Source organism: Cyprinus carpio, chromosome B10, assembly GCF_018340385.1.
Source record: "Cyprinus carpio isolate SPL01 chromosome B10, ASM1834038v1, whole genome shotgun sequence".
NCBI classification, from domain to species: Eukaryota; Metazoa; Chordata; class Actinopteri; order Cypriniformes; family Cyprinidae; genus Cyprinus; species Cyprinus carpio.
Genome location: NC_056606.1, coordinates 24232576 through 24259189, shown reverse-complemented (window position 1 = coordinate 24259189; position 26614 = coordinate 24232576). Strand labels below are relative to the sequence as shown.

The window sequence follows — 26614 nt, the reverse complement described above, 5'->3', positions numbered from 1 at the left end:
CCCTATCTTGATAGCTCCACTAAATTCACAAACATACCATACAACACCTCCCCTTCATGAATGAACACGCTCCTTGCTGCTGATTAGCCACAAGGTATTTTTTGGAAAACACTCACTTACTTACATTTACTGAATATGATCTAGATGTGAGTGTTTGATAAAAAATGTAACTTTCTCAGCTTTTACTCTTTTTATAGAAACCTACCTACAAAACCTGCCTAAAAAAAAAAAAAAAAAACAATGCTTGAAGCTGGGTAAACTGTTTTTGTTTGTTTGTTTGAAGAAAGAGGGAGTCTGATGTTATTTTGATGTAATTGCAAGTTCAGATATTCATACAACAGAATATTCTGGGGGCCATGAGATTTTAGTAAATCAGCATTTCATTTCCATTTCATTTCAGGCCTTCAGGTCATTTTGACCAGTGAGGAAAGTTTGTTACAAAACACAGAAGGATGAGTTTGGCTCCCTGTAAGAAGCAGTAAGCAGGCCCTCTGCAGGTACTGATCGGCTGGTCTGCTCTCTGTGCGCGGGTATCGATCCGTGCGGTGTGATCTGTGTGAGAAAGCCTTCCGCGCCAAGCGCTGCTCTCTGGAGTCTCACCTGCGGAAGATCCACGGTGATGCGGCAGCAATGCAGCTTACCGTATGGCAGCTCCAAAGATCGCCGTGTGTGTGAGGACTGCGGAAGCACCTCCAGCCGACCCGGGCCAGTACTTCCTCCGCGATCGGGCAACGGCACCCAAACAGGCCGGCCCTGGCGCCCGTTGTCCGCAAACACATTAATGCTGGAGAACCCTTCATGGCACAAGCATCACCCCCTTCATGCTGTACCCGCCGCCCGAACTCTACATGTGAAGCACCGCTAGTATTGTGTGCATGCCAGCGCTGGAGACGCCACCGCAGCCGGCTGAAGCATTCCATAACCCCCTCTACAGGCGGAAAAAGCTGGCAGCTGTGGTTGACTGGGCTGTAAAAAAATATGGTAGCAACATTTTAGGTTTCTGAATTCAACTTGCCATGTGTCCACCTGCAGCACAGAAGCAGTCATAGTAGCACAGGTGTATTTAGCAGCAATGACATATAATACATTGTATGAGTCAAAATTATACATTTCTCTTTATGCCAAAAATCATCAGGGATATTAAGTAAAGATCATGTTCCATGAAGATATGCTTAGTAAATTTCCTACCATAAATATATCAAAAACTTACTTTGATGATTAGCATTGCTAAAGAACTTCATTTGAACAACTTTAAAGATGATTTTCTCAATATTTTTGATTTTTTTTTTGTTCTCTCAGATTCCAGATTTTCAAATAGTTGCATCTCGGTGATAAATATTGTACTCCTAACAAGACCATACATCAATGGAGAGTATTTATTTATTCAGCTTTTCTAGATGACAAATAAAATCAACCTTTCAAAAAAAATTAACCCTAATGGTTTTACATTTACAGTGTTTTTTTCAGCTGCTCACACACAGGAGAATCTTTCCTTGTTATAGTTTCTGAGAGCTGACACTCCAAACAGCAGAAGCACACACCAAATCTACAAAACTATACACTCATTCTCAGACTTTGACTCTTCTTTTTTTTTTTCATAAAACACTTTTTTGCAAAAACACAACACACAGTAGTAGGGAACTTTACCAAGGACTATTTAACGGAGTCTTTTACTGAAGTATTTTCACAATTTTTTTACCATTATAATCACAATCATTTTTACAGTGAAGACAAGACCAGAGATGAAAGCTGCAAATCATTTCATGTTAGTTTACAGTTTTTATGATAGAAATGTTAAATAATAACAGCTATATGCAGTGATGCAAACTACTCGACTTTTTTTCGCGATGCATATTACTAATCAAAAATTAAGTTTTGATATATTTACAGTAGGAAATGTACAAAATATCTTCATGGAACATGATCTTTACTTAATATCCTAATGATTTTTGTCATAAAGAGAAATGTATAATTGTGACTCATACAATGTATTGTTGTCTATTGCTACAAATATACCTGTGCTACTTATGACTGCTTTTGTGCTGCAGGGTCACAATTTTTAATTCCCCAAATTCTGATTCCCACTCCTGGAATAAGGCGGATTTAACAAGAAACATGCTGCATGTAAACACCTTAGATTAACTAACCAACAGCTATATGCAGTGATGCAAACTACTCGACTTTTTTTCTCAAATATGGGATTGAGAGAAAGAGAAAGATGAAGATGATGAAAAGTACGTGTGTGAATAACCTGCATCTGTTACCTGTGCTATAATACAGCCATTCAGTGTGGAAACTATTTTATTATAATAAAAGTCACAAGGTAGTGTTCACAACAATTGCCACGTGATAGGACCTCTGTGAGCGAGTTATGATAAAATAAAAGCTGTGCGCATATATATATATATATATATATATATATATATATATATATATATATACATACTATATACAAGCACACTGCATGCATACTATGCACAGGATACTCACATGACAGGGGTTCATATCTTCATTCTGCATCTCCAGTAAATGTTTCTTGATTTAAGGGTGTTTAGATACTAAACTTTTATACTGGAAAACTAAAAAAAATACTGAGGAAGAGATTCATTTTATTTGCAGTGCATGCTATTATTTAGTGCCACGACTTTATAAATTTAAGACTTTCTGCTTCTGATTTTTTAAGAATTGTTGATTGCTTTTATTTGTGGAAGGGTGAATTAAGACTTAAATTAAGAACCAGCAGAATCCCTGCATGGGACTGCATTAAACACACAACATTATCGTCATTATTTTGGCACTTGAGGAATAAAACATGCAGCATAGATGACAACAATGTAACAACCTTCTGTTCTGAATATATATCTTTGCATAACACGTGCTATTTCACATAATACTTTTCTAAAGTAGGCAACATTCTGTTCACTGTATTCTGTTCAACTGTTTTCCGTGATTTAAAAATCCAAATAAATCTTCTTTATTTCTCAATGTATTGAATACCACTCATTCATTATCTAAATGCTGAACAGGTATCATATTTTTATCATACAATTATTTTATGTGAGGCAGCTATATAAACAGTTTTGTAAAACATTTTAAGACACTTTCAAGGCCATTTATGGCCTCAAAAGAAGAAGCCATTAATAAATAGATTCAGTATTAGAATACATACAATAAACTGTACAAGGTCACAAAGACACAGGATTGTTTACAGAAACTAAATGTAAAAGTTTTAAAATATATTTTTTTCCATTTTGAATAAAACCACACCCCCTCTTTTTAGAGGACCAGAAGCCACACCCACTCATTTAAGGGTACAAAAGCCAAACTCCTCTCAGAGCAAAGTCAGTTACTCTTGTGTTTATTCTTATCCTTTGCTGAAGAAGACACAACACTTAAGATGGTCTTGAGCTGCAGCTTATTGATGATTAGTATTTTGATTGTAAAGTAATCAAAGTAGGTTTATCAGTATGGCTGTTTCTTGGAATAAAACATGATCTAGACCAGCTAATCCCTAAAACTCACTAAAGTTATGGAGACAAGAAATGCTGAAAATATCCTCAGATGTTAGTGAGTTCCTGGAAAAAAAACACTTTCCAGGCTTAGACAGAAGAAAAACAGCATAGAAGCTGGTTTAGGCGTTTCATAATTTGGCACAGAAACAGACCCATCATCTTTCAAAGACAAAATCATTTGAATTCACTCATTGTGTTAAATAAATAAGCCAACTTTATTTCTACAATTACCACTCTGCATGTTTTTCAGTGTTGAAACAGCTTCATTCTTATTTTTGTACAAACCATATCTCAAAATAATGATGTAGTATATGATAGTTTGAACACAAACATTAATGAAGAAACCTTGATTCTATAAATAGCAGGTAAAAAGCAGGACAGCTATATGAACCCAACAGAGGAAGCTAGCAAATGGCAAAATCTAAATGTTGAGAGAGAAAATCATCTTTAAAGTTGTTGTTCAAATGAAGTTCTTAGTAATGCATGTTACTAATGAAATCAAAAATTAGGACGTTTTTGATATATATTTCACGGTGGGAAATTTACTAAATATCTTCATGGAACATGATGATCTTTTACTTAATATCCTAATGATTTTTGGCATAAAAGAGGAGAATGGCACCAGTGACCCCTTACAATGTATTGTTGTCTATTGCTACAAATATGCCTTGTGCTATCTTGATGACTGCTTCTGTGCTGCGGGGACACACATATTTTAATTCTCCAAATTCACGGTGATTCCCACTCTCTGGAATAGGTGGATTCTTTCCGGGCCACCTGTTGCATGTAAACACCTTAGTCATAGAATCCACTGAAAAGGAGATCTCACATGCTCAGACCGCAGAGAATTATGGGTGATAACAGAGGGTGATAATAATTAGTGTAGGTGTTAAGTAATGTAAACTAATTTCTGAAAATTTATATTAACACTTATTATTATTATTATTAACATTTGCCCAGTTCTTTTCCAGCTGAGTTCGAGTTTTGGGAATTTGAAGGGTTTAATTAAATTACTAATTAGAAACTAATTAGATAATTAGATTGAAATTCTAATTAAAGCACCGAGCACATACCGCGTCCAATGGCAGCATCTGGACCTCTCTGGGAAATCTCGAGAAACAGCGTGAAATAAAATCTGTAGATCAGTAGACCTAAAACAACCATACTTTCTAGGATTGAAACATCATATTCAGAATATGAGTGCAATCAGAAGATGGAGCTGAAATGTTTATAAACGGACGAAAGTAACCGTCATGGTCGCGATTTTGAGACGCTGCTTTAAAGCAGGAAACTTTAAATCATTTACTCAGTCTTGTGGACACTATGCTTGAAAGGTCTCTTTATAGACTGTAACTGAAGAACAGAGAAGAAGAGATCAGACTCCTGCACAATAGAGTAGATCACAGTCCACGCAAGATTCACTGAAGCGTCTGCTGTTGACTATCTAGAGTGTTCTTCAGCAAAGATCAGCACTGCAGTGTCGCTCCCACAGCAGCAGCTCAGACCCCTCGGCACAAACCAGCAGAGATACACTCACTCCTCACCTGCGGCATCCACACCTGTCAATCAAACACGCATCTATCCACATATATATACATATATATACACAGCGGGGTAAAAATAAGTATTGAAACACGTCACCATTTTTCTCAGTAAATATATTTTACGAAGGTGCTTTTGACATGTAAATTTTCACCAGATGTCGATAACAATCCCAGTAATTCATACATACAAAGAAAAGAAAACAAATAAGTTTCAGAAATCAAGTTCTGTGTAATAAATGCAATTTGACACAGTGACAGGGAAAAGTATTGGAACATATAAAAGAAATGGAAGTGCAAAAAAACATGAAAGAGCCTTTAATGAGAAAAAGGTGATTTGTTCAATACTATATATATATATATATCTATTACTGAATATTGTCAGGATCAAGGAGACCAACATCCACTAACTTGTTTAATAGAGTACAAAACACCAAACTCTTTACCAGAGTACGTGGGTAATTTGCATTCCCACATTTAGCAGATTCTTTGTCCACAAAGTGGACCTCTATGGAGAGACAGATAATTCCCCAAATGTATAAGTCACGCAAAAAACACCCGGTCACACAGCCGTAAGACCAGGTCACATGCATGAAACCTATTCCACAGACATACAACAACAATTCACGTAGCGTGAAAAAAAAAATATATTCACAAAAAAGCATTCACATGCGCAAAATAAAATTATATATTCATAAAATACATTTCACAAATGCAAAACACAGGCGTAGATATACAACTGTGCACAAAAACCTTTGAATGTTTAAAATGTAACGAGTGTCTGAATGAAAAGTACAAATCGCCATTTACTAACCAAAAAAAAAAGAATCCACTCCGGATTTTGTGTGTGTGTGTTTTTTGAGACTTTCCTGGCAGAGCTCTCTTCCTACGTGGGTCTGTCGATACTCTTTTAGCCAATCAGATGCGAGCTTACCATTCAACCAATCATACATCATAAGCCACCGAGTGCATTCAGAAGCTCGCAGGCAATCGGGAGACGCCAAGAGAGAGAAGCCCATAGAAGCCCTGGCGTTATATTTTAAAATACTATACAAAATAATTAATCAGAATACTTATTCCTGCTCACTCACGCCAAAGAACTCCCCGCACCAAGCTCGCCGTCTCTGCAAGATTAACGATGGCAGTTTGCACGCACAGCTACTAGAAGATTTACATCTGTCAGACAGGTTGCTGACGTCATCAAGCTTAGTTTGAGTCTGCGCGCCAGAAACGGAAGTTCCAAAAAATCGCTAAAAATGGGCTTCACTTGTCTCAATTGAGTTCCAATTGGGTCGCTGTGTCCATTTCTTTTACTGTCTATGGGATTACTGATGTAAAGGCTTAATTTCCGTTCTAATTAATCCATATTGCGCAAAATGTGCGCAGAATCGTGCTCCTTGAATGCACTCTCAGTGGCTTATGATATGATTGGTTGAATGGTAAGCTCGCATCTGATTGGCTAAAGAGTACGACAGACCCATCGGGAAGAGAGCTCTGCCAGGAAAGTCCTCCAAAACACCACACACACAAAGTCCGAGTGGATTCGTAGTAAATGACGATTTGTACATTCAGACACTCATTACACATTTTAAACATTCAAAGGGGGGGGTTTTGTGCACAGTTGTATATCTACGAATTGTGTTTTGCATTTGTGAAATGTATTTTATGAATATATAATTTTATTTTGGAGCATGTGAATTGCTTTTGAAATATAATATTATACCTTAAGTAATATATATTTTTTTTCACGCACGAATTAATTTTTTTTGTGTGTATGTGAATTAGGTTTCATGCATGTGAAAGTTGTCTTACTTGCATGTGAAAAGAATCGCCTGGAATTTTTTGCGTGAATTATATTTGAGACTAATCTGTCTCCATAATTTCCAATCAATTTAAGAACACAAAAAACGAAAAAAATGCTTTAGAAAGCCTTCAAGTCATTAGAAGTTTTGATTCTTAACCATCGCAAAGGTTGAAAAGGAACATAAAATAAAAAAAAAATGTCTTTTGATTCGCGAGAAGTTGTGTTTTCAAATCCATCAGAAACTCCAAAGAAACTGCGTTGCGTGACAAATCTTTAGTAATTGCCTGTACCGGGTGAATACCTAATAAAGGTTGGGCTCGCACCCCCTGTTTGCGGAGAGCTTGGCAGGTGGCGGTGCATAGCGGGGCGAGAGGGGCCGTTCACTTACAGGTAGATATTGGCAGGCAAGGAAAAAGGAAGCGTCACTGGAAGCTCAAAAAAGTGAACAAACATCCATGGTTGGTCAATGCACGGACTTTCCAGTGGTGGAGCGGACACCCGCGGCCGACACGTGTAGGAATGGATTGCCGCACACGAGTGATCAGACACAAGAACCCATAACTAAAGGTGAACCGCCCAGCCGTTGACAGCCAGATGCGTAATGCTAAATTGAGTGTGTCTGAGTTGCTGCAGAGGGAAACCCCCTTCACACACGGAGTCCAGATGGCCCTTGGCCCGACGGCCACAACAGGCACACTGCGTATCGTGGAACTTTAGAGTAGAAGTAGGTACTAGATCGCCGCTCCCAACACCACTTGACACTAAAGACTGCACAACACACCGTACATTGGTTACACTACACGACACACACAATCATGTTTGTTTTTTGGCAGAAAATGGGGGACATCCCAAGGAATAAAAAATGGGTTTTTATACTGTAACAAACTGTAAAATGTGTTATTTGCCCGGATATCCCCAACACTGAAAACACCTAACCACACGGTACCCCGTACCTGAAACTGTGCGTGCATTGTTTATTTTCTTTTTATATTACTTAACTATTTTTTTTTTAAGAACTTTCTTCTCAAAACAACTCGTTCGTATGGTTTATAGGTAGTAAAAAAAAAAAATAAAAAAAAAACACAAGCGGTTTGACTAAAATGGGGACCTGGATTTTAATGTTCCTCATAAGTCAAAATACCCATCTCCGACTTGTAATAAAAAAAAGAACCGTTTGCACCATACCCCTAGCTCTGACATTATACCAAAGTTGTGTCCTGATTGTCCAACGCACGAAGGAATTGCCCGGCACACAAAAAAAACCACTATAACTACACCTACGGACGCACCACCAGTGATTCCCGCTGTGGCCTGCGAGATGCGTGAGGAAAACATATCATGTGTGCCTGATCCGCAGGTTTACAAAGAACACTATTCCCAAGTCCACAACACCAAAGAACAGACATGCAGCTAAAAAAGATTACTGCAGTGAACCTTCTAGACACTCTTGGGTCTCCCATATACCCATCCAAGCAGCCACCAACATGTCTTAAAAAATAAAAATGTTGTGCCAACCACGCCTAATTCCCTTCCTTGTAGGGTTCACGAGAGTTAGGGATTTAAGTCATTTTTTTAAGTACCGAACCAAATATATTTACTACAAGAAATCGAAAAAAACAGATCTCTAGAAAAACCCAAAAAGCAAACACGACCAAAAAGCAAAAAAAATAAAAAAAAAAAAAAAAAAAAAAAAAAAAAAAAAAAAAAAAAAAACAAAAAAAGAAAAAAGACATTTCTAATAAATTCTGCCAAATAGGCTCAGAAAGATCATCTTAATTCAGAGTGCTGGGCTCATCTTCATTCCCACTCTAGACAGACAATGGAATTAATTGTTCTGACAATTAAATTATTTAAATAAATCAACTTTACATACAATATGTATTTATTTCATTAAAAAAATTTTGTAGAGGTTTAAATATATTATTTCATAGGCATTAAAAAATACCTCATTTTTTAATTTATATGTCTCCAATGCTGAAAAATAATTTTTTGTTATTTTTAAACAAAACAAGAACACTTAAAACAGTTACTCACCGTTATATTTGTCTTGAGAACTCGGCAGTCATGAAACCTGGTGACAGGCCATAGTAGGTGATCCTGCCAGTGTTTTGGTGGGTTCAATCATCTATTCGGAACCCGATATTTTCACTATTCGCAGTGCAGAGACGAGCTTGCAAACAGACTGTCTACAGCTACACATCACATCAACTGTTTTCTCTTCTCCTCGCGTCCTGGACAGACCTTCTGTCACTTTTATTGGTCTACTTCCAGAACATCCCACAGCTTCTTCTGCCTGTTTGCCGGTCGGTCCAGTCTTGGGATCTTCAGTACTCAGCCCACGACACACTGTCATGACTCAAGCCTCCTCTTTTCCGGCACTCGGCTTGTGCACCATGACGCTGGCGACCATCATACCAACCCACTGTATACTAGCAGTGCATCAATAATACTCGCTAGTCATCTCCACTGTTCATCTCTAACACAATGTCACAAAGACCACAAGTGACGCCAACAGTAGCGATTCTTCCTTGGCCCGTTCGCGTCTCGCGTGATTCGTGGGATTCTTTGGAACTTAAGTCTGCACCCGAAGCGATTCATTTGGGAGCTCTAAGTCCGGTGCCCCAGTACCGCACCATCTCATCTTCGGAAGTTTGCAGTTCCCAGTGTGACGCAAGTCGCGATTATTTGCGTGTTGAGTACTGTCCCAGTAGCGATTCCGATGCGAGTCTGAGTGGCCTCTCTCTTAGCCAGTAGCTGTATTATTCTCGCCGTAGCTTTGAGTTGCCACAGTAGAGATTCATGGCGACGCGTCTGCGCATAGCGATTCATTTGGGTTGCGCTTCACACGTAGTGATTTCATGGGCCTAATTATGCGCATCGTGATTATTTGGAGCTTAAGTATTTCGCAGTGTGATTCATTTGGAGCTTAAGTATTGCCCGTAGTGATTCATGGAGCTGAGTCTGCACAGTAGCAGATTTATTTGGAGCTTGAGTCTGGCAGTGCGATTCATTTGGAGCTGGAGTATGCACAGTTAGCGATGCTTTGGAGCTTTGAGTCTGCGCAGTAGCGAATCATTTGGCACGCCTTAACGTCGGCGCAGTAGCGATTCCATTTTTGGAAGTCCCTGGGTCTGCTACAGTAGTGATTCACTTTGGAGCATTAATTCTCAGAGCAGTAGTGATTCCATTGGGAGCTTTTAAGTAATTCGCAGTAGGGATTAATTTGGAGCTTACGTATTCCCGCAGTATGATCATTTGGAGCTTGAGTGTCTGCACAGTAGGGATTTAATTTTAAGCTTGGAGTCCTGCGCAGTAGGGATGCCGTGTAGAGTTTGAGAGTCTGCGCAGTAGGTGATTCGTTTGTGAGCTTTGAGTCCTGCACAGAGGGATTTAGTTTGTGTAAGATTGAGTTCTGCCGCAGTAAGCGCTTAATTTTTTAAGCTTAGGAGTCTGCACAGGAGTGATTTCGTGTTGGGAGCTTGACGTCGGCACAGTATGGATTCTTTTGGAGCTTAATTATGCGCAGTAGTGATTCATTTGGAGCTTAAGTATTCGCAGTAGTGATTCATTTTGGAGCGTGAGTCTGCCCAGTGGATTTTTAGTTTTTTTTTAAGCCTGGAGTCTGCGCCAGTAAGGTATTGGTTTTAGGAGTTTGCGTCCTGCGCAGTATTGATTCGTTTTGGGAACTTGAGTCCCTGCCAACAGTAAAGGGGATTAGTTTAAGCTTGAGTCTGCGCAGTATCGCTTTTTTCGTTTTAGCTGTTCAGTCTGCAACAGTAGTGGATTCATGTTAAAGCTTTGAGTCCTGCATAATAGTAGTGAGTCGTTTTGGAGCGTGATTCTGCCCACAGTCCATTTGTGATTCATTTGGAGCTTAATTATGCGCAGTAGTGATTCATTTGGAGGCTTAAGTATTCGCAGTAGTGATTCATTTGGAGCTTGAGTCTGCGCAGTAGTGATGTATTGATTCATTTGGAGCTTGAGTCTGCGCAGTAGTGTGGGAGCGTTGAAGTCTGCAACAGTAGGGATTAGTTTAAGCTTGTGAGTCTATGCGCAGTAGGGATTCGTTTGGAGCTTGAGTCTGCACAGTAAAGTGATTAATTTTTAAAGCTTTGAGTCTGCCGCAACAGTAGTGATTCGTTTTGGAGCTATGAGTCTGCGCGCGTAGTGAATTCATTTAAAGCTAGAGTCTGCGCAGTAGTGATTCGTTTGGAGCCTTGAAGTCTCCTGGCGCAGTAGTGTGACTTCATTTAAAGCTTAAGTCTGACGACAAGTAGTGAATTCATTTAAAGCTTAGTCCCTGCGCAGTAGTGATTCCATTTAAAGCTTAAGTCTGTGCGCAGTAGTGATTAATTTGGAGCTTAAGGAAGTCAGTGCAGTAGCGATTCATTTGGAGTCTGAGGTCTGCGCAGTAGCGATTCATTTTGGAGCTTTGAGTCCCTGTGGCAGTAGCGAGTCATTGGAGTATGAGTCTGCGCAGTAGCGATTCATTTTGGAGCTGTGAGTCCTGCACAGTAGCGATTCATGTTTGGGAGCTTAAGTCTGTGCAGTAGCGATTCATTTGGAGTCTGATTCCCTGCGCAGTAGCCGATTCATGTTGGAGTCCTGAGTCTGCGCGCTTAGTAGCCGATTCATTTGGAGGTCTGAGTCTGCGCAGTAAGCGATTCATTTGGAGCGTGAGTCCTGCGCAGTAGCGAGTCCATTTGGAGCTTGAGTCTGCACAGTAGCGATTAATTTGGAGCTTGAAGTCTGCGGCAGGTAGCGACGATTCATTTGGAGCTTTTAAGTCCTGCGCAGTGTAGCGATTCCATTGGAGTCTGGAAGTCATGCACGCGAAGTAAGTGATTCATTTTGGAGCTTAATTATTGCGCAGTAAGCTGATTCATTTGGAGCTTAAAGTATTCGCAGTATAGTGATTCATTTGGAGCTTAAGTAGTTCGCTAGTAGTGGATCATTTGGAGCTTGGCTCTGCCACAAGTGGATTAAGTTTAGTTTAAAGCTTGATCCTGCGCAGTGAGGGATTCGTTTAGATTATTTGCGTCTGCGCAGTAGTGATTCGTTTTTTGAGCTTGAGGTCTGCCCACCAGTAGGGAGATTAGTTTTAAGCTTGAGTCCTGCGCAGTAGCGATTCGTTTTTTAGCTTGAGTCTGCACAGTAGTGATTTAATTTACGCAAGGCTGAGTCTGCACAGTAGTGATTTTCGTGTTGGAGCTTGAGTCTGCACGGAGTAGTGGAGTTCATTTGGAGCTTAATTTGCGCAGTAGTGATTCATGGTTTGGAGCTTAAGTATGCGCAGTAGTGATTCATTTGGGAGCTTGAGTCTGGCGGCGCAGTAGTGATTCATTGGAGCTTGAGTCTGCGCAGTAGTGATTCGCTTGGGAGCTTGAGTCTGCACAGTAGGGATTTAGTTTTTTAAGCTTGAGTCCCCTGCGCAGTAGGGATTCGTTTGGAGCTTGAGTCTGCACAGTAGTGATTAATTTAAAGCTCGAGTCTGTGCAGTAGTGATTCGTTTTGGAGCTTGAGTCTGGCTCGAGTCTGTGCAGAAGTGATTCGTTTTGGAGTTTGAGTTTGTGATTTGTTTGGAGCTTGAGTCTGCGCAGTAGTGATTCATTTTAAGCTTTAAGTCTGCGCAGTAGTGATTCATTTAAAGCTTAAGTCTGCAACAGTAGTGATTCATTTAAAGCTTAAGTCTGCGCCGTAGTGATTAATTTAAAAGCTTGAGTTCTGCGCAGTAGTGAGTTCGTTTGGAGCTTGAGTCCTGCGCAGTAGTGATTCATTTAAAGCTTAAGTCCTGCGCAGTAGTGATTCATTTAAAGCTTAAGTCTGCTGCGCAGTAGTGATTCATTTAAAGCTTAAGTCTTGCGCAAATTGTGCTAAGTGATTCATTTACAAGCTTAAGTCTGCGCAGTAGTGATGCTGAAGGTGGGAGCCGCAAGAGGTATCAAAGCGCACCCAGTCAAACACACAAGCCACGACGCCACACCCCAGGTTTTTCTAGTGTCAAATGATGAACTAAACTTACAAAAACTTAGCAGAAAAACTAACACTTGAACATACATCACATAATAAAAACTACCAAAATGACGGAAAACATCTTGCGGAAAATTGAATTTGAGTTATTTGATATTTGCCTCCCTTCCTTATTGGTTTACATGGGGGGGGGGGGGGTGTTTTATGACCGATACTGCAGTCAGCCACCCAGATCAAATGTTTTGGCTACACTTTTCCGCATTTATTCATCAGGATATGACTGTAATAGTTGAGTGTATGTTGTTGTACCTCCTGCAGCTCGTAAGTTGGTGTACGTCGCTCTGCTCCGTCTTCTGCGACTGCTTGCTGATTGGCTGGGGTTTGTTTCTGCCCTCCGCAGGAAGTGATACATCACCCCCCCCCCCCTCACCCCCCCCCCAGGGTGATGGATTCTCTGAGCCGCCACACCTGATTCTGCAGCACATACACATTCATACTGACATCTGATTCAGACTGCTGCTAGATGAAGATCACTTATGTGAATAGATGACACCTCTGTAAATTTTTAAATTTCCTATCATAAATATGTCAAAACTTAATTTTGATTAGTAATATGTCATTGCTAAGAACTTCATTTTGAACAACTTTAAAGATGATTTTCTCCCTATTTAGATTTTTTTGCTCCCGTCAGATTCCAGAAGATTTTCAAATAGTTGTATCTCAGACAAATATTTTCCTCCTAACTAAAAACCATACATCAATGGAGAGATTGATTTATTCAGCTTTCAGATGATGCATAAATCTCTATTTTCAAGAAATTGACCCTTATGATTGGTTTTGTTGTGAATATTATTCATAAAACTGTGAATATGTGATTGTAATCTGTAAAAATGTGTGATTTAGAAATGTTCCCCACATCTGAATTTTGTGGTTTTCAGCTTTCTCTTTCTGCAAATAGTATAGTTGTATGATTAATAGCGATATGACCCAGCACCCAAAATACTATCAAAACACTCCAACGCAGCCTAAATTCTTTGTGAAAGATGGATAAAAAGGCGCACAGGAAACAAAAGCCTTGAAAAAATGATGAAATATGAATCCGCTAAATCCTGGCCAAATCACAGTAGATTCTGATTCAGGACAAATATGGACCTCGGTGTTCAGTATCATATGGTAGGTCATATGCGGGGAATTTTTACTTTACAAATTACAGACAATGGCTGATTCACACAGGAATAAACCCACAGGACAACTCCTCCGCAATTATTACAAAGTATCTAGCGATCACCAGGTAATACTGATCCTGTGCGAATAGGGCTATCTTTGTGTGGTGCAAGCACACATGGAAATAAATCTATTTCTAAATGTACATCAAGAAGATTACTTAGTTGTAGGTTAATTTTTTAATAAACCCATGTTAAATTGTATGTTTCATGGACTTTAGAGTTATTATTTAGATTATTACAATTCTATGTTTAACCATTCAAATGAAAATTCCAGAAAATGTCTCAAAACAAAATCAAAAATTGAATCCGGCGCAAAATAAAAACAGAGGAAAAAACTGCCAATTTGGGAAAATTATCATGTGGGTTTTACAGGGACACTGAAATGTTAATTTTTTGTTACAAACTTTTAATATCATTTTGATCACGCTCAATTTAATATAATCATTAAAAACGAAAAAAGTGAAATTTGGTCAAATAAACATAATAAATATAAACGGATTTTTCACAAAGCCCTACTTGGGCCCTATAAAAACCATTTCATAAATATTTTTTTTTCCCCAAATTCTCTTGTTTTGAATGCCATTTTTAACAGCTGAATTAATCGTAATAATTAGAAAGCACATCCAATCCACCTGAATTCATAAAAACTTTAGCAAAATAATGTTTTTAACAACAACAGCACCCCTATGAATTTTTTTTTCTTTCAGAAATTCTGTCTGTGGTGATTTTCTCATTTTTTTTATGATGGTACATACACTATTTACAGTAAACTCCCATTTTTATGACTGGAATTTGATGATTTTGTTCATGTTTTTTCATGATCAGGTGACTCATCGTGGACCAGTGTTCCCTGCAGGTGGAGCAGGTCGCCTATCGCTGCTTGCTGGTTGAATCTCCATCCGGATGATGTCTCTGCTGCGGTCCAGTGCTCCCGTCTCTCTGGACAGCACAGCAGAGTGAGAACAACATTTGGAATTTAAGAATCAATTATTGATTCTAAAAATTAGAATCTATTGAAATCGAAAAAATCAATATTGCCCTAGCATATTTTGTTGTTTTTAGTGGCCTCCGCTGTCATTGCAGGTGCGTGTTGAACATAAAAAGTGATGCACAGTATAATATATCCTCTCTCTCTCTCTCCTCTCTCTCTCATCTCTATATATATATTATATAAAATAAACGCAAAAAGCCTATATGCTTGCCATATGCTTGCATATATGTATGTGTGCTGTGTACATGCCACTATACCTAATATTTTTAAGAAAAATAGGTATTTTGTTTTATAATTATATTATATTTATTTTACAATATAAATTAAATATATGAATATAATATAGACTTGTAAATACATGTAAAATTTGTTTTATATTATTTTTTATATGTATTATTTATTTTTTTGTTTTTTTGTGTATGTGTGTGTATTTATGCATATATAATAAATATGCGCAGAACACACACATATGTTATGGTCGTTTTGACAGCACTACTCAATTCTCATCCGCCTCTGCGGTGCATCTGAAACCAGACACATCAGCATTAGGCTTTCCAGCATATACTGGGACTTCCCACAAACAGGTAGGCAAACAAAGCAGCGAATCGTAGTTATCAACCACCCGCATGAATGTTTTGTATTCACGCAAGTGACACGAAAAACATATTTGTGAGTAATATAGAGCGATAGAAGCATATTCGCTTCGCATTTGGTGTGAACACACCGTTAAAGCTGCGCTCAAACATAAAGCTGCTGATGAAGAGTCACTAACCTGGTGGCTGTGTAAGAGTAGCCTACAACGGCCAGATGAAGCCCGACAGGCGCTCGCTCCATCACCTCACTCAGGCTTTCCTGAACACAAGAGAAGAAGAGTCAGATCCACGCTGGAGATTACACATCTATGTGACGGATCTGATGGCTTGGGTACCGTGTGGCTCAGGACAGTCGTCCAGCACGTCGAAGAGTTGGAGGTGTTCTGTGGCGTCGGAGACATCATGATCGGACGGTACGGAGGAGGGAGGGATGAAGGGAACTCCAGTCCAAACCTGTGAAGAAACGGGTGTTTTTCTGAAGTCCACGGAGCCCCGTGAACCCAACCTCTCCGCTCCGGTCATCAAGCGCGATGATCAGATCAAGCGCTGATTTGAGTTGACCCGCGCCTCCTCAAAGACACATCCGACCCCGGAGGAAACTCAAAATAATCCTGTTCAGACAGAAACACACACTCAATGCTTCATCTATATTCATGCATTATTATTTACAAACATGGGCAAATCGCATAATCCTGCAAACTGTCTTGGTACTGGTCTAAAATTGTCTGGCAGACTCAGAGATCTACATGACAACTTGTCAAATTAAAAGTTCAGTTTAACTTGAAGAAATTATGACAAAAATATATTACTATTGTATATTAACGCTTACTTCTCAAAACATAAATATAATAGTAATAGTAGTAGTTGTAGTACTTATTTAAAAGTTCAGTTCAACTTGAAGAAATGAAAGTTTAGTCTAAATTAAAAGTTTAGTTTTAACTTGAAGAAATTATGACAGAATATATATTACTGTTGTATACTAAAAACTACTCTCTCAAAAGAGAAAATAATAATAATAATAGTAGTAGCAGTAATAAATAATAAATTTACCACAACAACACAAAAACTCTAAAACTCTTCACACCACAGCTCACCGAAATAAATGTTTGGTTTAACTTGAAGAAAAACCTGTAGAAAAGTATCATTATTTGAGAAATAAAAAGTAATAAATTTTTTTTTTTTTTAATGTTAAGAAATATCACACAGAATTACACAATTTTTCATCCATGTTTGATTTAAACAGAAAACTTATGTTTATCACACAGATGTTTGCTGACTTGCTAAAAAATTATAGGAATTGTTACATTTTCATTTGATTGCATTTTAAAATTACATTGTCAAGAGTTTTTTTACGAAAAAATGTAACCACCTTTTAAAGATTTATCAAATTGTTAAAAGTTTTATACATTCATTTGAATGTTTTTTGAATATATAAAAAAAATGGAATTTCATCGGGACCTACATTAGGCAGATGTTTTTATTCAAAGTAAATGTTAGTTATATTGAATTGAAGGTACAGTGAGTGTACAGATTTTAAAACTTATATTTTAGTGCGTGCTCTAAATGTATGAGCTACATGAACTACTTTTATTGTCCCCCTATTCATCAAAAACGGGCATCATTTAGTTTTTGGTGAGCGTTATACTCTCCCTGCTGTTTTTGGAATAATTGCATCTATCCTACTTCCTCCTTACTGCTTCCCCAAATGGTTCAGTTAGTTTCCTGAACTCCAGCGGTCACTGACATGTAAATTGTGGATGCTCACCTTTAACTTTCTGACGTCAAACCAGATTGTTTTTACTGTTTAGTTTTCACTTTTTTTTTTACTGAAAAGAGAGGCTCTGAAACATACAGCATGTTTTTTATCGTAATTGAACTAATAAAAATGATCAAGGAAGAGTCAGTTTCTCATGGTGGGTGAGTTCTTTAAGTTCACACCAGCGGTCCACTATAATAAACTACGTTTCCTCTTCTGAAGTCAGCAGTCACATTTATTTTCTATAGTGGTCGCTTTATACATTACAGATTCTGTTGAAGCCGCTTCACAGTAATACACAGGAGAATAACAGTTAATGTGGCAAAATTGTTGCAAAAAGTTATAATAATATAAAATAATACAAAATAATAGTAATATACAGTGGTGGGAAAAGTTAGACTAATTAGTAACACAAATAGTAATTAATTGTTTTACTTTTCGGAAAGTAATCTGTTACATTAACTTTTGCATTAGTTCTCTCCTGGGCTGATCTTGCTAACAAAAAAACAACAACAATAACAGTCATATTTGATCAATAATTTAAAACACACACACACACACACACGTGATGTTTGACTAAATTCATTTGTAGGAAAGGTAACTTGCTTTACTTATTTTTGAATGATAAACTTCTCACGTGTGATGAGGCGCTCTGTGTTGAAAGGAACATCAGTAGAATATAGCGCTGGGTGCAGTTCACACAGAATGCACTTTTGTGTTGATAAAGATGCGTCAGTGGAAGAGGAAACAATGCAAGAAGATGGGATTGAACTTCTCTTAACTTGAGCGGCGTGTTTTTAGAAAGCGTTTCATGCATGAGACGCGAGCGCAACAGTCAAAACAATCCATGTTACACAGAAAAAACAATGGAAAAGCAGCGCAATCAAAATAAAAAACCCTGTGAAGAAGTACTGCTGTATGTCTGATATCTCATGTTTGCATCACGGTGACAGACTGAAAGCTGCTGTTCATGTTTGTTTTTACAGAACATTTATAGATAATAATACTCTACTGGTGTTATATACTTCACTCATATTCTGAATCTGTAATCACCTTGACTCCTTGAGAATTTGTTTTAAAGCACTTTCCTCGTATTATTTCTGAAACACATAATATGTATAAGACATGTTTTGTACAAGATGTGGCTGTAGTTCAATGCATCTTTTCTGTGCAAAGATATTTAACAAGTGATTGTTTAACATTTAAATCATGTTGACATCTTCATGTGTGCGTGCACTCGGAATAGAGAATATTCTTTAACAAGAGGGTTAATAAAGAACAATTTTACTCGATCATGTTGTAGTCACATTTTTCAAGCCGACTAGTTAAAATCGTTCTGAAAAAAAACTGAGATTTTAATTTTTTTGCCATCAAGCCCCACCTTGAAGTGTATTATTTTGGCGTAGGTCTCAGAGATGGACTCGGCGTAGAAGGGTGTGGTTCCCAGCAGCATCTCGTACGCGCAGACACCCAGAGCCCACCAATCACACTCAGAGCCGTAGCCTCCGCCGCCCTCCACCGCCCGCAGGATCTCTGGAGACAGATATTCTGGAGTCCCGACGGCCAAGCGACTAGTGGATCTGAGAACATTCAACATATGATTACATCAGGTCGACTGCACATGACTGAATGCAGGCTTACGTCTGATAAACATCACCAGTCCGTCATCCTCCAGACGCAGACAGGAGCCAAAAATCACCCAATCGCACATGAACATCTATCCCGCCCTCAGGAGAATGTTTGTCAGGCTTAATGTCTCTACAGGAAGACAGCAGACATCCAACTGAACATCCCATCATCATATACAACATCCTATCCACTATATATACATTCAGATTTATTTAAGTACATGTTTATTGTTCATTGTCATGATGAACTGCTCTGTGTTAGTACCTGTGCACATAACCGATCTGTGGGACTGAATCGATGGCCATCACCATCTCAGCCAGGTAGAACTGAGCCATGTCCTCCGGGATACGATCACCAAACTTACTCAGCCAACGTCAGCAGATCTCCACCGACATAGTAATCCATGACCAGATACTGCAGAGCAGAAGCGGGAGAGACACTCATAATCCAGAGTGAAAAAGATGAGAGACAGAACTGTGCAGATCATGATTCATGAGCACTGGGCTGAACTGAATCATGTGTCAAGGAATCACTTTGAATGAATCTTTTTAACACATTTCACCTGTTTTGTGTGCACCTAACTGCTGAAAAAAAACAACTGAAAACATCACGGAAAATTCTAATGGTTTCGACTAAAAATACCATTAAACTTTTAACCATTAAAACCATTAAAAAATGGTTTTCTGTAGTGTGTTTTTGGGACACATTCCATCAGGATTTATTGGTTTTTGTAACAAGCCATCAATAGAAGGTAACTAAATTACCAGTAGAGACCAACAGGGTCCATTACAGTTTCCAAGTCCCATTATAACCAGTAAAAGCACTACAAATTTCGTAATGGTGTCTATTGTTTTTTATTTTAGCAGTGGCTGTTTCTCTCATTTGCTCTTTTTTTTTCATTGTTTATCACTCAGCTAAAGTTCTCAGAACTTTCACCAACGTTTTTTTTTTTAAGTTGCATAACGTTAGAACAAAACGTTCTTTATGTTGAAAGAACGTTCTGATAATAGGCTATTTTTCATAAAGCTGAGAGAAACCGTTTTGAGATCAATACTTGGAGCATTCATGACCTAAGAAACAATTCACGTTCTTGGAATACTAACAATAAACGTTATATTATATTTTGGGTGAAAAAAAAAAGATGGTAGAACGCTGTAAACGATTAAATAAACTTTACATATTATAACGTAGGCTAATCACAACAAGAAAAACTTGACATTTCAACAAAAACATGTTAGATATTGTTCCTGAAAGGTTTTTATGACCTTAATTTGTTACCTTGGCTACAGAACTGATGCGTAATGCGTAAATTAATCAATCTGGATTAATCTTTTCATACCAAAACGACTTTGGTTGTTGTCTCTGCTTCTGATTCTCCCATTTGCTCTTTTTACATTATCACTTTATAGATTATACAATCAGATACAAAAATAATTTCAAATATTTATTAGGCTACATAAATCTAACATTCATCTGTGATTACTGGATTCCTGAACTATCCATCAACTGTCACTAAATGTCATCAAATTTAAAATACAATTAATAAAGGTTCGCGAATCATTTTGATTCGGATCGGGACTTCGGAGAGGGTGTCGCGAATCATTTGAGTGGGATCGGGACTTCGGAGCGGTGTTCGCGAATCATTTGATTCGGATCGGGAATTTGGGGAGTTCGGAGCGGGTTCGCGAATCATTTGAGTCAGTTTGGGGGTGGGTTATCGTTTGATTTGGTTCGGATCGGGACTTCGGAGCGGGTTCGCGAATCATTTGAGTCGGATCGGGACTTCGAAGTGGGTTCGGCGAATCATTTGCGTCGGATCGGGGACTTCGGGGAATCGAAGCGGGTTCGCGATTGGGGAATCGTTTGATTCGGATCGGGACTTTCGAAGCGGTTTCGCGAATCATTTGAGTCGGATTGGGACTTCGAAGTGGGTTCGCGAATCATTTGAGTCGGATCGGGACTTCGGGGAATCGAAGCGGGTTCGCGAATCATTTGACTCGGATCGGGACTTCGAAGCGGGTTCGCGAATCATTTGAGTCGGATCGGGACTTCGGGGAATCGGAGCGGGTTCGCGAATCATTTGATTCGGATCGGGACTTCGGAGCGGGGTTCGCGAATCATTTGAGTCGTATCGGGCTTCGGAGCGGGTTGTTTGATAATTTTTTTAGTATGTTTGGTTGGTTTGGGGTTCGCGAATCATTTGAGTCGTATCGGACTTCGGAGCGGGTTCGCGAATCATTTGATTCGGATCGGGACCCGATCCCCAAACTGACTCAAATAATTGAGTTCGGAGCGTGTTTGATTATGGTTATTTAGTGATTTGAATCGGATCGGGACTTCGGGTAATCGGAGCGGGTTTTTGAATCATTTGAGTCGTATCGGGACTTCGGAGCGGGTTCGCGAATCATTTGAATCGGATCGGGACTTTGGGGAATCGGAGCGGGTTCGCGAATCATTTGAGTCGGATCGGGACTTCGAAGCGGGTTCGCGAATCATTTGAGTCGGATCGGGACTTCGAAGCGGGTTCGCGAATCATTTGAATCGGATCGGGACTTCAGGGAATCGGAGCGGGTTCGCGAATCATTTGATTCGGTTCGGGACTTCGGAGCGGGTTCGCGAATCATTTGAGTCGGATCGGGACTTTCGGGGCAGGTTTCGTGAATCACTTGATTTCGGATCGGGACTTCGAAGCAGGTTCGCGAATCATTTTGAGTCGGATCGGGACTTTCGAAGCGGGGTTCGCGAATCATTTGATTCGGATCGGGATTTCGAAGCAGGTCCGCGAATCATTTGATTTGGATCGGGATTTCGAAGCAGGTCCGCGAATCATTTGAGTCGGATCGGGACTTCGGGGAATCGGAGCGGGTCCGCGAATCATTTGAGTCGGTTCGGGACTTCGAAGCGGGTTCGCGAATCATTTGAGTCGGATCGGGTCTTCGGGGAATCGGAGCGGGTTCGAGAATAATTTGATTCGGATCGGGACTTCGGTTGCGGGTTCGTGAATCATTGAGTCGGATTGAGACTTAAGAGCGGGGTTCGTGATTCACTTGATTCGGATCGGGACTTCGGTGCGGGTTCACGAATCATCTGAGTCGGGTTCGCGAATAATTTTAGTCGATCGGGACTTCGGAGCAGGTTCGCGATTCTTTTGATTCATATAGGGACTTTGAAGCGCAGATTGCGAATCGTTTGATTCAGACCGGGTTAATAAAATATAAAGAGAGAATACACAGATACAGATGTGTTGCCAGGTTTACCAAAAAAGTTATAAATGTACACCTTAAGAGGACACATAGGATGAATATAGAGATTAACAGAACTGTACAGCAGCTGTCTAGATCAACTCTGAGTAGAGAAAAGAAAGGTTGATTTAAGGTAATTTTTTGTTTATATATGTGAAATTCAGCTCCCAGGAAACACAAATTAATTATTTTTTCCTATTTTCCCCCTCTTTTGAGTAGTTAAAGAATCGAGGGGAAAAAAGAAAAAACAAAAATAACAAGAAACGAAGCTTTTCGAATCTCTCCGAATCAGTTGAACCAGTCGCGAATGAGTCACTGTTTTTAAAGCGCTCGAAACGCCACGTGCTGGCGACACCTGCTGGTCAGAACTGTGTAAATGCAACAACTAAGTTATGTCAAATGTCATATTTTTACGAACCAAAAATGCTTGTAATTTTTTTTCACCAAACACCATTACATACTAAATGTATAATTTGTGTTATTTTATTAATTTGTAGTGTGTATTTTTTTGTGTGTTTTTTGTTTTGTTTTGTTTTTTATGAAAGCTTGGCTACAGGCCAAGTGACAATTAACTACTCTTTCATTTTCTTACTCAATTATGTTATTAAACATTAAATACTATACATTATAGGTAGAGTAGTGGATAACGATGTGAGGTCCCATGGTTTTAGGGGCATGAGTGATATAAAGTCATACTTTTGGTCAAATAAAACATAAATCAACTGAACTGGTCCATTTGTGTTCAGAACATTCTGATTCAAATTAAAGTGTTTTCACAGGTCAGGCTGTGTTTATTCTTGAATCAGTGAATCAGTGAGTCGGCTGTGTGAAGTGACGTACGAGGTGATTGTCGTCCTGGAAAGCGTAATGCAGCTCAGTGATCCAGCGCCGGTCTCCTTTCAGCAGAACCTCCTGCTCCTCCTGATAAACACGTCGTCTGAACACACACAGCTCTCCATTAACACTTCATTATAATCAAACCCAGCTAACAGGGAACGTTCTCAGAACTTTGGCCAATGTTACGAACAAACATTCTTCCAGCAACATTAACAGAACATTCTTTCAAAATGAGCCGGGGCCGGAACTCACAAAAACATCCTTAAGAAGACATTTCTACCTAACTGCCATTTTCTTCTTATTTTCTAATGTATGAAAAAAGTTAAGAATATTTTGGATTCCCAAGAATATTTGTATATATTTTATTTCTTAAAATTGTTCTTAAGACCAAAACTTAAGAAGAATTCAAATTCTTGAAGATAAGCTTCTTAAAAATCACCGTAAATAACTTCTTAAAGATATGATAGCCCCAGACTTGTCTTAAATCCCAAATAGTAAGAAATATTTAAAGAATTTATTGGGTTATTTCAAATTAATTGTTACGTTTTTTAATGTTACTACTTGTTTCAGAACGTTACATTCAAATGTAACATCCTCATAATAAACACACTGTAACAAAATGATCAAATGGAATGTTTGCATGTTTTTAAAAACTGGACATTTGCATTTACATTCAAATAATGTTTTTTTTTGCAAACGTTAGCTAAACGTTTCTCAGAACATATGTTTGTTAGTTGGGAATCTAAGCGCTTTTAGAGAAGATGAAGACTGTTACCCTCTCCACGCTTCAGTATGTTCCACTTGTTCATGATCTTCAGCGCGTAAACCTGCTGTGTGTTACGCATGCGGGCCAGAGCCACCTGTGGAGTCACACCTCAGTCAATATATTAATACTCATCCGCTTCATAACAGAAGCAGCAGAAACCCTCTCACCTCGCTGAAGGTTCCTCGGCCGATCACCTTCAAGATGTCAAAGTCATCCCTGCTTATCCGAGTTCTTCTTCACCTGTCTGACCAGAGGCTCCGCTGCGAACATTGGAGGAGAGAGAAACACACAAACACCAACCATAACGACAAACATAACTGTAAAGCTTTCATAATCACTCTAGCTTTAAGAGAACAGTGAAGTCAACACCACAGTAATCAGTGGTGGGGGTGACTCGAGTTATGTAATCAGATTACTTTAGTGTTAGTAACAGAAAATATATTTTTTTTAATTGCTGATGCAACCACATTACTTCCCATAAAAGTAAATAAATACTGCAATTAGTTACTTTTTTAGAGAGTAATGCAACATTGTAATGAATTACTATTAAAAGTAAACTTTCCCCAACACTATGACAATATCTATAACTATAATAAGATTGTAATTATGACTATAACTGAATGATAAACACATTGACAGCCAATTAGAATCCAAACTGCTTTAAACAGCTGATTAAAGATTACTAAAACAAACCCTTTTTTTTTTTTTTTTCAGAGAATTAACCTGCACAGATTAATTCTTGACTTTAAGACTAGCAATGTGCGCTAACAAAATAAATATAGTCAATTTTGACTTTAAGGTTGCTTTTACTATGTAAAAAAAGAAAAAGAAAAAAAGAGAGGGTTCTTTTCAAGGCTCTATCAAAAAAAAATCCTTTCTGCACTGCAAAAAAATATATTTTCTTAGTATTTTTGTCATGTTTACTAGTTTAAATATCTAAACATTCTTAAATCAAAATGCATTTACTTGACAAGTAAAATGATTTAAGATATAAGTCTTGTTTTCTTAAAAAAAAAATCAATATTTTGTTAGTTTTTGCTTAAAACAAAAGAAAAATACTCTTAATACAAAGGCTAAGCACAATTTTTTTTATATATATTATATATATATATATATATATATATATATATATATATATATATATATAATATATATATAATATATATATATATATATAAATATACACATACAGTCGTGGCCAAAAGTTTTGAGAATTTACATAAATATTAGTTTTCAGAAAGTTTGCTGCTAAACTGCTTTTAGATCTTTGTTTCAGTTGTTTCTTGTGATGTACTGAAATATAATTACAAGCCCTTCATATGTTTCAAAGGCTTTTTAATCGACACAATTACATGACATTTATGCAAAGAGTCAGTATTTGCAGTGTTGGCCCTTCTTTTTCAGGACCTCTGCAATTCGACTGGGCATGCTCTCAATCAACTTCTGGGCCAAATCCTGACTGATAGCAACCCATTCTGTCATAATAACTTCTTGGAGTTTGTCAGAATTAGTGGGTTTTTGTTTGTCCCACCCGCCTCTTGAGGATTGACCACAAGTTCTCAATGGGATTAAGATCTGGGGAGTTTCCAGGCCATGGACCCAAAATTTCCCACATTCTGGTCCCCCGACCACTTAGTTATCACTTTTGCCTTATGGCACGGTGCTCCATCGTGCTGGAAAATGCATTGTTCTTCACCAAACTGTTGTTGGGTTGTTGGAAGAAGTTGCTGGTGTAGGGTGTTTTGGTACCATTCTTTATTCATGGCTGTGTTTTTGGGCAGAATTGTGAGTGAGCCCCTCTCCCTTGGATGAGAAGCAACCCCACACATGAATGGTGTCAGGATGCTTTACTGTTGGCATGACACAGGACTGATGGTAGCGCTCCACCTTTTCTTCTCCGGACAAGCCTTTTTTCCAGATGCCCCAAACAATCGGAAAGGGGCTTCATCGGAGAATATGACTTTGCCCCAGTCCTCAGCAGTCCATTCACTATACTTTCTGCAGAAGATCAATCTGTCCCTGATGTTTTTTTTTGGAGAGAAGTGGCTTCTTTGCTGCCCTTCTTGACACCAGGGCCATCTTCCAAAAGTCTTCTCCTCACTTGTGCGTGCAGATGCGCTCACACCTGCCTGCTGCCATTCCTGAGCAAGCTCTGCACTGGTGGCACTCCGATCCCGCAGCTGAATCCTCTTTAGGAGACCGATCCTGGCGCTTGCTGGGCTTTCTTGGATGCCCTGAAGCCTTCTTTTTACAAGAATTGAACCTCTTTCCTTGAGTTCTTGATGAACCTATAAATTGTTGATTTAGGTGCAATCTTAGTAGCCACAATATCCTTGCCTGTGAAGCCATTTTTTTTATGCGCAATGATGGCTGCAACGCGTTTTCTTTGCAGCTCACCATGGTTAACAATGGAAAACAATGATTTCAAGCATCACCCTCCTTTTAACATGTCAAGTCTGCCATTCTAACCCAATCAGCCTGACATAATGATCTCCAGCCTTGTGCTCGTCAACATTCTCACCTGAGTTAACAAGATGATTACTGAAATGATCTCAGCAGGTCCTTTAATGACAGCAATGAAATGCAGTGGAAAGGTTTTTTTGGGATTAAGTTAATTTTTTAATGGCAAAGAAGGACTATGCAATTCATCTGATCACTCTTCATAACATTCTGGAGTATATGCAAATTGCTATTATAAAAACTTAAGCAGCAACTTTTCCAATTTCCAATATTTATGTAATTCTCAA

General features: G+C 38.7%; 2 pseudogenes; both read right to left on the bottom strand.

The window, feature by feature from the left end:
• LOC109104196 overlaps positions 1-9210 on the bottom strand; it is a 34208-nt pseudogene extending 24998 nt beyond the window's left edge.
• A 4043-nt stretch (positions 9211-13253) lies between these two features.
• The window catches only part of LOC122138634, an 18300-nt pseudogene continuing 4939 nt past the window's right edge, over positions 13254-26614 (bottom strand).